Source organism: Lepidothrix coronata, unplaced genomic scaffold, assembly GCF_001604755.1.
Source record: "Lepidothrix coronata isolate B3197 unplaced genomic scaffold, Lepidothrix_coronata-1.0 Scaffold11, whole genome shotgun sequence".
Taxonomy (NCBI): Eukaryota; Metazoa; Chordata; class Aves; order Passeriformes; family Pipridae; genus Lepidothrix; species Lepidothrix coronata.
The window spans coordinates 5500998-5515624 of NW_016690191.1; the positions used below are offsets into that span (position 1 = coordinate 5500998).

Consider the following 14627-nt stretch of genomic DNA (forward strand, 5'->3'; position numbering starts at 1 on the left):
TGTGAGCTGTTCCTTCTCATCTTCTCTCATTCCCAAGAACTTCTTCACCTCAACTCTTTCTCTCTTGCACAGGTATTTGGTTTTCCACGAAGTTTTAATTACAGACCTGTGCTTTCTAATTTTCACACTGTTTGCTCCATGTTATTTGCTCCATAGGCAGCTGAAACAGAGCTGGTTTAACACAGTTAATGAATGTCCAAGGGAAATGCTGCAGGAGCAGAGGACCCTGGTGGCAGCTGAGCATCCATTGGCTCAGCCTGTAGGATTGACACCTTTGGCAATGAATACAGAGGGATTGGTTGGGGGCTGCAAGGACAGGGAGGGTCTCTTGTCCCCCTCCTCACTGCGCACTCGATCCAGGGCAGATGTGCTTGAGGGCTCAGGACCTGCTGCCGGCACCTCCACTGCCCTAAAAGAGCACTGGAGCTGTGGAGTCCTGGGACCCTGTTCCTGGGGGACTCTGGGGACTGGCAGGGTGCCCAGATCTGCTGCCTGCTCACCCCTACCAGGCACTTCCTTTGATCTGCAGAGGCGAGACGGCTGCTGCTTCTTGAGAAATCCAATTAATCTTAAATATAAAATAAGTTTTGAAAAAACTTTGCTTTCCTTATGGTTTCAGAACATTTAATGCAATTTTAATACGTTTTTGATTGATTTCTGATTTTCCTCTGGGGGCTGCCTGGCCGAGTTCCAGTACAAAACATGGAGCTTTGTAACTAAGAAGTGTATCACTCAAAATTTCTCTACGACGTTGTGGATTGACTTGAACCCTGAGAATAAATAACCAGGAATTTTAAACTGTATTGCTTTAAAAATGTGTGTGCAAGCAGAGTTTTCCTCCTACTTAGCAAGTAGTGGCCAAAGGGTATTGACCATTTTTAATGAAAACAGTTCTAAAATAATTAAAAATGCAAATGCAAAAATGTGGTCTGTAATCAAGAATTCCCATTGCAGCATTAAAACATGGTTAAAATTGGGAATTTAATTTCTGGTATTTAAATCAAATCACCTGAGATGTATAACCATGAGACAGCTGAAATAAGTGGTTTGAAGCCTGGGTTCAGATTCAGACAAGGTCAGAGACAGGGGGAGGGTAAGGAAGCAGAGAAGATGAATTTAAACTTTCCATCCTGCTTTTAGCAGAATTTTGGCACCGAGGGCATCTCAATAAAGTCATTGCAATGGTGCTGCTGTGCTGATGGTTGTGCAGATCAGCACAGACCAGGGCTGAGCTGGGTGTGAACTGGGGAGCTGTGCATGGCTATCACTCCATGCGTTGCCATGTTGAACTCAGAGATGCAAAACTGCAGGTCTGGCTGCTCCTTTGGGATGCTGGTGTACCCCAGCAGCAATGGCCAGTCCACATGGTGTCACTGCTGTCCTTGGGTCTCTTTGGGTGGGGAATCTCAAGGCCTTTTAGGCTCAGTTATCACTGGGCGTTAGTGCTGGACTGCATGTGAGCTGCAGGTAGCCCAGGGGACCAAAATCAGTCTTGCTCCATGAAAGTTTAATTTGGGGCTGTCTTGAAAACTTCTTGCCTTCATTTCTCATACATTTCCTATTTTCTGGATCAACAGATTCTAAAGTGAACCAGTTAAACACCTGAGATCTGCTGTTCTTGCCACCCTCCCTGTGTGTGTGCCATGGAGGTTGCTGGAGTCTGAGCACAGTTTTCCCCATCTGAGTCCTGTACTGACTTCTGAGCTGTAGCAGTGTGGGTTGAAGCTGCCTGCTGAGACCTGTAATGACCCAGCGAGCTGGGGACACCTTTGGACAGCACAGGCTGCAGCAGCATCACTCATGTGGTTCTACGTCTAGCATCAGCCCCTGCTTATTTCAGAAAAAGATCTATGCTCATAGTTCTGTAGGGTGTCTGCACAAATTCAACTGCTGCTGGTCTCAGTTCAGGTCTGTTCGTATATTAGCCATAGTAGCTGCTCTGAAAACAGCATAACGACTCCAGCTCCTGCTTCTGACTAGGACACAGCTAAGGATTTATCAGTGGAATTTAGTCTTTGTGGCAAACTGGGTTCCAGGCACAAAGATCCTTCTGCCACAGGACTCGCTTCAGGGACAAGCAGATCTATAAAGCACCCAGCTTTCAGGCAACAGAGTCTTTTTGCAAGATGAAAGAATTAGCAATTTTTTCAACTTTTTCAAGAGGAGGAGTTCCCTGGGTGCTTTTTACCCTGCATATCTTGCACTCTGTGGCTTCTTCAAAGAGACCCCACAGATGCTCCGTGCTCTTCATTTTCGGTTGCTAGCAGGAGGGATTCGGGTTTCACTGGCCCCGTTTCTTTTGGTATGCAATTTGTTACTGATAATGAATTGCTGAAATACAGATGCTGCAGTCCCCCACTGAGCTGAAGCTCAGCTCAGTGCTCTTCCTGACTGAGGGAGTAACCTGAAATAGCCTCTTTGGAGGGGTTGACCTGCAGAGCCACAGGAACACCTGGAGATCCATCAGGTCTGTCCTGAGCTCCTGAGAGTCTGCAGTGGTGTAGCTACACAGAGAACAGTTCTTCACTCTCACACTACAAGGAGGGCTGTCAGGAATGTACGTCCTTCTTGAAAATCATGTTGTGTTGTGAATGTGTTTTATGATGTCCTGGCAACTAGAAGAGAACCACAAGAGAGACAGCAAGGAGGTTTTCCATGTTGAAGCTGTTTATTACGTTAGATAAATACATTTGCAACAAGTTTGAGTTATTTCCTCTGAGTGCAATTGCTGGTAGTATGGCACAATGAGTAAAAAAGAACTAAAACTAGCAGAGGCACTTGTTGCATGCAGCTGAAATTACTACCAAGCCCAGTGATGCAGCCCCTGCTAAAACAGACCTTCCACTGGCTGTGAGTGCGGATTTGCCGGTGGGGTCGGCACCGGCTGGAGCTGCAGTGATGCACCTTGGGTGGGAGGGTCCTGACTCCCAGGGCAGGGAGGATAATACGTCTGCTTTAGGCATGATGTTTAGTATTGCTTTTGGTTAAAGAGTAGTGAGGTTGTGTGACTGGAACCAGTGGGGAAAGGCAGAAGTTAGAATGCATTTACATTATCTCTATAAAAACAATCACATTGACTTTTACACTGTGATATGTGTAGGGGTTGTTGAAGAACTTTTTTGTCAACTGAAGGATGGACTTGACAGGCTATGCCAGGAGGACAAGAGCATTTTTATTAGAAAATAGGGCTACACAGAGGGGTCTTTCCATTAGGATTTTCAGAAAAATCCATAAAATGGTTTGCTCAGCTGGACAAAGAGAGAAAAAAGTGGCAAACATTCTTGCGGATAAAATTTGTCAATTTGCTTCCCCAGCATTTGTAACCCTTTGTTCTTACACAGACTTTGCTCATGCAAGGACTGTGTATTGCTGTCCCTGCCCTGCCAAGGACAGGCACATGACTGACCCTGCCCTCTGTAGTTGAACAGCCTGCTCAGGGGCTTAAACTTAAGCACCTGCGTAAGTCCTTAGCTGAACAGGAGCTTATCAGTGACATGTGACAGTGCCAAAGGGTTCTGCATGCAGATAAACACTGAGTGGAGTATTGGCACTGGGAGGTGTGAGGACAAGCTCTGTCCTTGCTCTGGGTCAGCTGTGTGTGCAGGCAGGTGACCTGCAAACTGAAAGTTTCCTAGGTTGGAAATTAGGTTGATTTGGTTTTTTTGTAAGTAGCCCCACTAGTATCAGAGTGGGATACAAGACTTAATGACAAAAAATGGCTTCTTAGCTTCTGGGAACAGAAGTGTTGCTCTTTGATGTGGGGCATCCATTCCTATGGTACACATGGACCCGCTCACGAATAAGAGAGAACAGTGTGTTTGCTGCAAGTATGACGAACATTAACATTCACACCTGGAAAAGTCCTCTGCTAGCAGAAACTGAGGCTAAATAACAGCCTGATGAGCAGTCTGCAGTGGGTAATGGAAGCAGTGGAGGACTCTTGCTAGAGGACATCAGAATTAAAGCCAATCTGCAAATCTTCTGCCTCCTGAATGGGATCTCCTACAACAGAGATCAGCAAAAATTGTGCAGTTCAAAAGATCTATGCAAAACTCTTTATGTGCCTTATAGCCTGCTATTTTGGGGTCTCTGTAATCACAGTGCTGAGCACCTCACATCCTCAGAAATCAGTGGGATACGTAGCAAAGCCAGGTGCCATTTGGCATGGTTCAAAATCCTGCAATCAAAATAAGAGAGTAAATGGGTGTCTGGACAAATCCTTTGCCTGGGGAGAACTTCCCATGCTACGATCCAGACCTTCCCTATTAGTTTCATCAGGAAGAATTGTAAATAAGAACCTTAATTCGCATGTCTCTGTCTAAGGCTCTCCAAGTACTTTCTGGTACTGAGATAGACAAAACGATGGGAGACAAGATAATATTGTGCACTGAGGCACACAAAGTGACTTGTGTGATCATCAAACAAATCTGTTAGAGCTAGAGCAGTAACTTACAAAGTCTATGTCCCAGTTCCTTGCCACAATTCCTTCCTTCCTCTTATGGCAAGAACTAGAGGTCAGGTAGGATGGTAAGGAAGAGGAGAAATAGTGAAATGCCCTTCTTGCAGTTTTGTGCTTTCAAGTCTTGTGTGTTCATGATGCTTGCAGTGGTTGCAGTACCTGCCCTGTATTGCATCCTTTCACTCCCATGAGCTGAACATGTAGTCACTAAAAAAAGGCAGCTGTGAGGAAACTTTAGAATTTGAGGAACAGAGGACATGAGAATCTTGCAGTCCCCACTCCTCAAAGGTAAATAATAAATTTCCAGAGCTCCTATGTTCACTTATGACTTCTTGCATAATGGCTGTCTTAATGAAAGAAGAGAAGGAAATGTACCTTACAAATTTGTGGGAAAAATCTTCCATTGAAGGTGCTGAATCTCTCAGAGGTAGAATGCGTATTATTGTGTGTTACTGCAAATGTTAGGCTGAGGAGTCTGAATGACAAAGCCAGGAACAATGTCTCTGCTTATTGTCCTGGTCATTCTAGTCCTGTCTCATCCCACTGAAATACACCTGAAACAAAAGATGGATGAAGTTGCACATGGAATCACTCTTTGAAAATCACAGCAAGTTCTATGGGGTTGACACCAGCAGTGTCCAAGCTCTGCTCCGTGGACTTCTCATGGCTACCGAGCTCATTAGTTTGACTAATCCATGGACCCATGGCAGAGGATATGCCTAGTTTTTGTATGAGTAGGATAGAGCAAGGTGGTGCTACGGGGTCAACATTAGTCCAGTACCCCCTTATTCTGAGTGCTTCTGCATCCTGATCACTGGAAATACGGCTGCAGTGGGGTAGGGAGTCTGTGCAGAACCAAGTGAGTCAAGAGTAAGTCTACTCATTTAACCCTACTTAACCAGGGGTCCTTCAGCACTTCTGCTTAGAGATGCTCTGGCACACAAAACAGTAAATTCTGGGCCTTTTCTGAAATGCTACTATAGTGACTGAGGGAAATATTTGAAGCAATCTATTTCCAGGAAAGACAGGATATTCTTGTTGCTTGTTCATGGTATTGATGGTTACCCAGGATTTGTGGGTGATACTGAGGGTGGGACAAACTGTGCTAAACCAACAGTTACATTAGTAAAAGTCTGGAGAATCTTGTGCTACTTGAGTTACAATGATAACTGTAAAATAAGGGTTGCTGCATAGTAGTAAACTGTGCTGCCAGAATGGCTTGCTGATATCTTGACCTGTTGAGCAAAAATCATTTACACTGTGTGCTCTTAGAGATATTGCTGTTGTCCTGCATATCTGAAAATGGTCGTTTGTGTGTGAGCCTTCCCAGTGGGAAAAGGCCTCCTGGACAACAGCATTTTATGGCTCTGTCTGGTAAAGTCCTTTCAGTCATCTAGATGCTGCTCCTCCCATGTGGACGTTGGGATGGCACTGTAAGGGTCCATGATGACTTTTGCGCAGCGAATAATCATCACAATCAGGAAGAGGCAGAGGAAAACAAAACATGCTAATGTCAGTCCCTTGTCCACGTCAACGTACACAGGCTCTGGGGTTGGTCCCTCCATTGCTCATGCCGCTCTTCATCTGGGTTTATATTTACTCCTAACATCATCAACCACCTGCAAAACAAACATGCTGTCAGGCACAAGTGATTGCTGCTCCTGGGTATGGGGAAACTTGGGGGTAGAACTGGAAACAGAAAACCTCTGTGATATATTGTTGCAGGGAAATAAACCCACTGGAAATGTCACAGCTCAGGTAACTGAGAGCTGTGAGCAGAAGAAACCTCATCTCCATGTTAATTTAGCCCACAAATACTTCTTGCTAAAATATTAGACACTAGAATGAGATGTTAACAAAAGAAAGAGAAGCAGTAATGAATGAAAACTATCCACTTGAAATATCATCTCTTAAAAGAGGCACAGACACTGTTCTTGTCTCAGCATTTCCTAATCATAAAAATATTTCCATTCCTCTACTAGTGTGAAAGATCAGACAAATGGCACAGCAGACTGTTTCTATCCCAATTTTCCTCTCTGTCCAAACATTCTCTGTCTCTTACTGGCACAAAGCAAAGTGAAAATTATGCGTACTTATTTTCCATAATCTTTTAATTTCCAGTACTCATAGGTTCTCCAGGCAGTAGAAGATTTTTTTTTTTTTTAGGAGCAATATCATTTTTAAGTGGGTATTTTATCACCCAGAGAGGTACAGGTGATTGTGTGATTAGAACAAGGATTATCTTATCCAATGCAGATGTCTGCATAGCTGAAGGTCTCTTCTGGCCTCCTTGTGTGAATCCATAACCAAAATGGCCTCAGCAGTGATTGAGACCTTTCTGCCTCTGCAAGTTTTCTTCTGCATAGTTCATCAGCTGGTAACACAAATTGCTTTGTGTGATGATGCTGAAGGAGAGGAACTGACCTGACTTAGGGAATTGAGTCACTGCCCAGGGATGGGGGAAACTTTTTCTGACATTCACCTTTGGCCACGATGGGGGGTAGAAGTGTTGAGGGTTACGATGAAGATCAGGAATAGGGAATGCCTATTTAAAGCAAACAAAACAACAAAGTCATTCATATCAAATGCAATACTCAATCTGAAAACTAGTTCCTGCTTCATTTGGAGTCGATAGGTGGGAATGAGAAGATATTGAGCCATAGGGAGGATTGGGTGAAACTGGGGTATCAAATGGCCCAGCTGCTCTCTATCACTGCATTTATGCAGTGAGGAAATTCCAGGTACAGGTTTTATCTGCACAGCCAAGTTTGCCTGGTTATGTTTCCAGTGAGCTGATGCTGCTGGCAGGGCTATTGCAGTAGTGGTTCACATCTGGCTGGAGCATTGTGTTCCTGCAGCATCATGCTGTGCCAGCTGCCAGTGGGTGTCCCAGTGATTCCTGAACTCCCGTGCCCTGCAAATCTTCCTCAGGGTGAACTGGAGACCTTTTAGAACAAAAATTCACAGTTCCTTCCCCGTCTCATAATTTACTTCTTTTTCAAGTTGTTTTCCAGCCTCACAACCTCTTGGATCCCACAAGGCAAGTATAAATCAGCTGGGCTCTCGAGTCTATTTTAAGCACAAGGATGTCAGATTTTTTTAATTTCCTGAAAACACAGAAATTACTGTGACAGCCAGTCCTGCAGCAGGGAGATGAAAGAAGCTGATAACACAAAGTGAATGAAACCAAGCAGACATCCCATCATCTCATGGATTTACCAGTCACATCCTTAGGAGCTCACGAAGAAATCACTGAGGAGTGGGGTCAGGCCTGTAATGCTCACCTGGCTGATCAGAGGTCTAATATTCCCAGAAGACTCTGCTACTGCTCTATTTCACCAGCCAAGAGATCTTACATTGCAGTTTATAACTTCATGTGATGAAAAAAGGGTTCGTCAGCAAGGCTGAGTATTAAGTATGAATACTTTATGAACACAAAATTGTTATCAAAACTACTAATGCAGCCCAGTCCTTTACTGTGGGAAAGGACTTGTGAAGGTCCAACAAGGATGGATTTGATTTTTGTCTTCTGACATTCTGGCTATTGTACCATGTGAGGTTATTTCACACTAAGTTACCTCCTGCAGAATATCAGAACTACCTGGTAATTTCCATCAGTACCGATCTTTGAGGGAAAACTGCATTTTCAATCAAATGTACTTTCTTTGAAATGATGAATCATTTACTTGGAAAATGATCAGAGGTTTCAAGTGGAGTTCCATCCCTTGGAGATTTTTCTCTTCACAATGACATCACAAAATCTCACAGGAGTCTGGTTTAAGTGCTGCATCCCTCTGCTTCCCTCTGCCCCAGGACTGTGGCTGGAGGATGTTTACCAGGAAAACTGTCATGCAGCCCCTTTCCTGCTGGAAGGGAAAAGCATGTTATGGAAAGGATAGGCCAGGCAGAAACCTTTACCCAAAGAGCAGAATGAAAGTGTAAGGCATCTGAGTTGTATTTTGCACAGGACATTACAAGGGCAGCTTGAACCTAGTGGTTTTATGTTTATATTGATCCCTTTTGGTGAAAAGTAGGCATTTTCGGTGGGAATAGAAATATTTTTTCCAAAAAGCTATATTCTTGAAGCTGTATAAATCACGTCTTCCTTCCTTCTGCTCTCCCCATAAACCAGATAATGCTTTGGTGTGGAACTACTATTATGCATTAAGTCACTACTGGTGGAGAACATATATTTTGGGACTGGGCAGAAGTGTCTGGCTTTCTAAATTCACTCTTCTTGCTCACAGCTTGGCTGCTCACCTGAATCTGTCTGTGTACCAGCTCTGTCAGAGGGGAAAGACTCCTCACCTTGTCAGAGCTGCACATAACACCCATGCTCATCCAAGTCGCAGGTGGGTTGGGTGCCAGGAGGCATTTGGTGTTCCATGGCATAGGTTACTGCAATTGCATTCCAGTGGGCTTGGCAGTGCAGAGACTTATTGGTGCTAAACAGATCTGGATGCTGGAAAAGGGCTATTTCCAAGGCAGTTGTCTCCAGGTTAATTTATTATGGCTGTAACATATCACTGTTCTAGATCAGACACGTTGGAACCAGCAAGAGACAGTCCCCAAACGTAAAAGGAGCTATTTGCATGTGTTCACCCAGACTGGTTCCTCTTGAGAAAGTCCAGCTTCCAAGTATTACCATGGACATGCTATGTCCTGCTCCCTCCTGTCTCCCAGTACTTGTGGTCTTCCATCTCTGTAACAGCTGTATAACTTGTCCTGCTTAATTTTCATTTCCTTCAACTTCTCATCTCTCTGATACCCAGTGGTATGGCCAGGCTTGGAGTGGGACGTGGAAGTGTCTGACAGGTTGGTCCATGCTGGAGGAGGCTCTGCCTGCACATCCTACCATTTGTCTCAGCCCTAGGGGATGTGCTGTGGAGGTGAGCACAATCGTTTTGCAGTCAGTTTTTCTCAGTCTTGCTTGTGAAATCCGTCAGTGCTACTGAAATTAATTCTCACTCCAGCTACAGACTGGTTGACTGGATGTTTTGCTCTTGTTTACTAGCACGGCTGTTGTTGACAGCATTGTGTGTGTGGAAAAAAAGAAGAGATCAGCAGAAACAGTTATAAAGTTTCACACTTGAATGATCAAGCTTTCTATGAATAGCCGAATTGTAGAAAATTACTTTTTTCCAGCTTGACAGCACCAAGCTTTAGAATTGTATTTTTTTTTAAATTTCCTCAGATTTGTTGAAAATGTAATTTGGTCTAAACAAAGCCAAAAGATGAAGGAGGACAATCTCTGGTTCAAACCATCAGGCAGTTTAGCAGTGCTGAGTGTATGTTCTGCTATAAATCCCCCAGTTTTTCACTGCAATCTCTTCCCCTCTAACTCTTCTGAGAATAGATGGGTGACACAGGCAGGCTCACCCAGGGATGGAGCTGGGCTGGCTTGTGGTGGTCATGTAACTCAGCACCAAAAATTACTCTGTGGACTTGGCTCCTTGTGGGTTGCAGAGGGCCAGGACCAGGAAGCAGTTGTGTCTCCTCAGAAGGGTTGACATCACCTAGTTTGGATGCCCTGGTTCCCCTGGCTTGCGTTTGTCTGACCATTCTTGCAGTCAGGAGATTCTGCAGCCTGGGTCAGGGATATGGCCTGGGGATCAAGAACTTTGGTACCTCAGTGAAGGTACCATCCTGAGCATTTGGCCTTTGCTTTCCAGTGCTCTTTTCAAGGAGGATTGCCACAGAAGAGAGGATATGTTTCATTTTTATGACCTTATGTACACAAGCAGGCAGATGTTGTCATCCTTTTTAGTGTACCAGCTCTGTTACAGACTTTCTGTAATGCTTGTGCTCATCAGTGTGCCTAAATTTTTCAATCAGTCTTCCCTGTGCAACATACTTTAAAAGAAATGGTTTATTTTTTTTTTTCCAGACCTGACAATCTTGGCACTGTCACTTTAAATATCAAGTAATAATGTACCACATACATTGCAGAGAGCTGGTTCCTATGCTGGTTAATCATGTTCCAGCTCATCTCAACCCATAGGATATACAAAAAAACCACTTTTTTTTTCTTCTATACTCCTTTCCCAAAACGACATATGTACAGGGAGGGGAAGGAAGGGGAATGATGTGATTGCATGTATGCAAGCCGATCCCTACCTTCCAGACCTGGGTAGGAAGCCTGTCACATCCCGGCATAGCAGCATTGTGGAGATAAAATCCTCACTGTAGTCATATTTTAAAAGTTTTTGTTAGTCAGTGGGGCTTTAACGGCGTTCAGGCTCCGCTCAGGTTCACCTCCACCCAGACCTGGAAGCAGTTCTCACCGGTGTGCTCTGAAAACAGAAGATAATAATTGACAATTGCTCATCACGCAGGATGTGGGCGTGACGGGTTCGTTAAGCAGTTGGGAATCGCTCCAGCGACAGCCTGAGGCAATCGGATACAGTCATACACAGGATGGATTTGTTTGTCAGACATTCCCTAGGACAACATTCGTGATACAAAGAGTGTTGTTCAAGCCCGAAGTCATATCAATATTTCTTCTCAAACAAGCAAAAATAACCTGTTTTTAATTCATAGTGAAAAATCGACCAGGTTTGAATTGATACCGCTCGAGAGTCTGCATAATTAGTTAGGGATTGGATTTTTTAACCTATTTCTTTAAAAAATGGCAGGAATTTAAGGGGAAAATTCAGTTGTTTAAACAAAACTACTTGATTTATCTGAACTGATACACCAAGACTTAAAAACATACAAAATAAATTCAATCAGAAAAACTCTTAAAACTTGCTGGATGACAAACCTGGTTTTTTTCCATATTGGTGTGAAAAGGAGTTCTAAGATGTAGGATGGGAACTCTGAGAAGAACAAGCCACAAATGACCCCAAATCCCTTGTGAGGGGACTCAGCTGAACAGAGTGCTGCTTGGGCAAGGGAGCAGAGGTGAATGACCAGGAAGGAAGGTGAAGTGCTGCTTCAGGTCTGTGTTATGTGTGTTTGTCAAAAGAAGTCACCTTCAATTTGAAGTTCAAATCTATAAAGGAATAGCCTGGACACTTAATCATACTCTAATATTCTTAACAATCTAGTTTCGATTAAAAACTCACTGCCTCTGAGCACAGGAGTCAAATGCTGTAGATAGATACAGACAGATGAGCTTCTTGCTATATCCAGAGAGCAATAATATGACCGTTAGCTTAGTCTAAAAACTAATTGTCCTTTCATACTTACAATTCTCTCAGCAGAAAATCAATACTTCATTTCAGTAACTCTGTCTTCCTGTGAGCATGAATTCTCCTGTGTACCTGTAGTACACAGGCAGGTTTAATCTTTGTTTTTAACCCACTGTTTGGTGTTTTGTTTCGGTTGTTGGTTTTTTTTTTCCTTGCTCTACATATTGATTTTAAATCTTTATGCTCAGCTTAATTTATGCAAACTCCTTTATTGAATCTAGCCCTCTCAGTTATAAGCAAGAGAAAAATAATCTCTCTCCCACAAACTTGCTTTTAGCCAGTTGTAAATCACTGGATGTCAGTATTCCCTCAGAAGACTGAAGACATCATTTACGAGTGCCCAAAAAGTTCAAAATGAATAAATACATAAATCAGTCGGGAGAAAGTTTTAAAAATTGCTGTTGCACAGCAACGTGTTTCCTTCTTACACAGCCCCATGGCAAGAATAATATTAATCTTTATTGAGAAAAAATGCAGCATACACTTAAAATAACTGTGGACTGCTTATAATTTGAGAGCATCCGAAATCAAATAATCGTTTCTCTCACACTTAAGGAGTATGTGGAATTACTTGTTAACAAAAGATAAAAAAAGAGGTGGTTGTGCTTGGCAGCAAGTCGCCGTGTAGAGCTATTGAGTGAACTGATGGACAGTTGGGATCTGGAGTGAAAAGCGCCTCCAGTCTCCTAAAGCTCAACTTGTGTGGATAGTCCTTGAATAAACTTTGCTGAAGTGAGAGCCTGAGAACATCTAGGAATCTTTCTCAGAGATTGGAAGTGGTAGAAAAGTGAAGTAAGGATCTGTGATGGACTTTATGAGTTGGTGATTGTTGGACCCAGTAGTGGGAAGTGCTTGCAATTAAGTAACATATATTAATTAAAAAAGGGCAGGTAAGCGAGGAAGGGGTTATGATGTTGTCTTTGTATTGGTTTCTTTGCGATCCATAGGGGAGCAGGAGAAGAAAGGCCATCCAATGTTTCCTCAGACCCCAGCTCAGGGGTTTTGCTACATCTCCTGTGCTGTCCTTGGCTGGCCAGGATCTGAGCAATGGGCGAGCCAATAGCCCAGTTCATCCCTTGAGGAAGGAGCCCTGTGTCTCCTGTGTGTGCTGCAGGGACATTTCTTAAGTTCCCTGTATGTTTGTGCTGTCGTGTGAGAGCTGCAGGGATTTTGTAAGGTGGTTCAGCCAACCCATCCTCCTTGCGGCACTGGCTTCCCCCAGGGGCTGTGGGGAACGTTGTTTCATCCTTTAACAGATAATGTCAGGAAAACACAAAGCAATACCCGTGGTATGCAAAGTTTAGATGAGCTTGAAAAGGAACATCTGTCTGCAGCAGGACCACCCTTCATTCAGTGCTTGTTTTGATAAGGGGGCTGAAGCTGCTTTCCTTATCACTGCTGCGACGCACAGTGTGTGCATCCCCTTTCATCATGGAGAGTGACAAAAGTAAAGGAGTCTTAGAGAAACAAATGGATTTGGCTTTTAAGCCATGGCTTGTGAGCTCTGAATAGATATGATATAAACTCATTTTAATGGAGTATCTGCTTTTTAAACTCTCTGCTGCTTAAATCCTCTGAAAGGAGAGAAACATGCCTGTTGGTCCTATCAGTTATTTTATAAATTAAACCATGGCTGTTAGCCAAGAGAACTTTCAGCAAAGCAATGGAAAAATTTTTCACTGCAGCAAAGCTGACAGGGAGGAAAAAAGAAAAACATTTTTTCTCACTACAGCTCTGAAAATTTAATTATTTTACCTTATAAAAACAAAAGGTAGATCAGCAACTCCTTTTTACGTTAATATATCTACCTTCTGGTGGTGTTGTCCAGTGTTCTCTGACTTGCAGGATACTTCTCAGAAACACATCTTTTGCCCTTTCATCTTTATATATGCCTGGATCAGATTGAGGCTGTATGAACATTTTGACATTACAGGAAAAGTATTGTGGATGAAATCTCACTAAAATAACTAGGTTACACCTGTCAAACTGCCACAAATGTTGGCATGAAGAAATCACATAGTACTGTTTCATTGCCAAATCACTGTTTTGACATTAAAAGTTAAATTCTCACTAATGAAGAAAGCTCCTAGTCAAGAAGGTGTTAAATTAGTAAGTCTGAGGCAAAACAGGAAAAAAAAAGTGACAAGTAGTTTTGCTATTGTAATAGGTGTAGATTTTGTGTATGCAAGTACTCATCAATCCATACTGGTAACTAATTCATACACTTTTTTGAATACAAATTTTACTCAGATTTTTAGAAATTCATGGTGAGAGGGATTTGATCAATTAAACAGAAGCAAAAAATAAAGCTCAAAGTCCAGAGTGTGTTTTGACCCCCAGGTTTTCACACAGGGCCCCCATAGAAGGCACTGCTCATGTCTGTTCCTTTTCTGAACTGGTTTAATCTGAAGAGGAGGGTGAGGATGGATGTTTGTAACCTGTGCTCACGCTTGTAACTTACTGTGCCACTGCTCTGATTCTTTGTGGTGATCCAGTTGGAGGTGTGATGCCAGCTGAACATCCTATCTTAAACTGAAAAAAATCTTGCAAAGGAGTCTTAAAGACTGAATTAATAAGCTCTGAGGTGTAGTAGGAGTATGGACTTGACTGCAAAGCAGGACATGGTGTTAAACACTGTCAGCATCTGTTGCCAGGTCACTGGGCAAAAATTGACCCACAGAAGGAACAGCCCCAGAGGCCAGAAATATTGTTGGGTAAGGATGAGAAACCCTTAGAAAACATTAGCAAAAACAGCCCTACTTAAACAGATTGCTCTCCTCACTGTTATGAGGAATTGGAAGAAAAAATAATTGAAGATCTGAAAAGAGTTAAGGGGCCCAGGTGATCTGAGTGAGTTTGGATTAGGGCTGTTTCAGGGAGCAATGCTTTGTGCTACGTGAGACACCCAGAGAAGCTCACTGCAGCTTCCCTCTCCAGCTGGAAAGCCAGAACTGTTGCAGCATGTTAGCTAATTT

At 43.2% G+C, this 14627-nt stretch overlaps 1 long non-coding RNA gene across 1 annotated transcript in view; it reads right to left on the reverse strand.

Moving 5' to 3' along the window:
* Window positions 1-2651: 2651 nt before the first annotated feature.
* The window catches only part of LOC108492515, a 34982-nt gene continuing 23006 nt past the window's right edge, over window positions 2652-14627 (reverse strand). Inside the window, exons 2-3 of the long non-coding RNA XR_001873130.1 lie at window positions 10577-10752; window positions 2652-6078 (exon numbers count right to left, since the gene is read on the reverse strand). This is a non-coding gene — a long non-coding RNA (uncharacterized LOC108492515). The remainder of the gene's footprint in view (window positions 6079-10576; window positions 10753-14627) is intronic.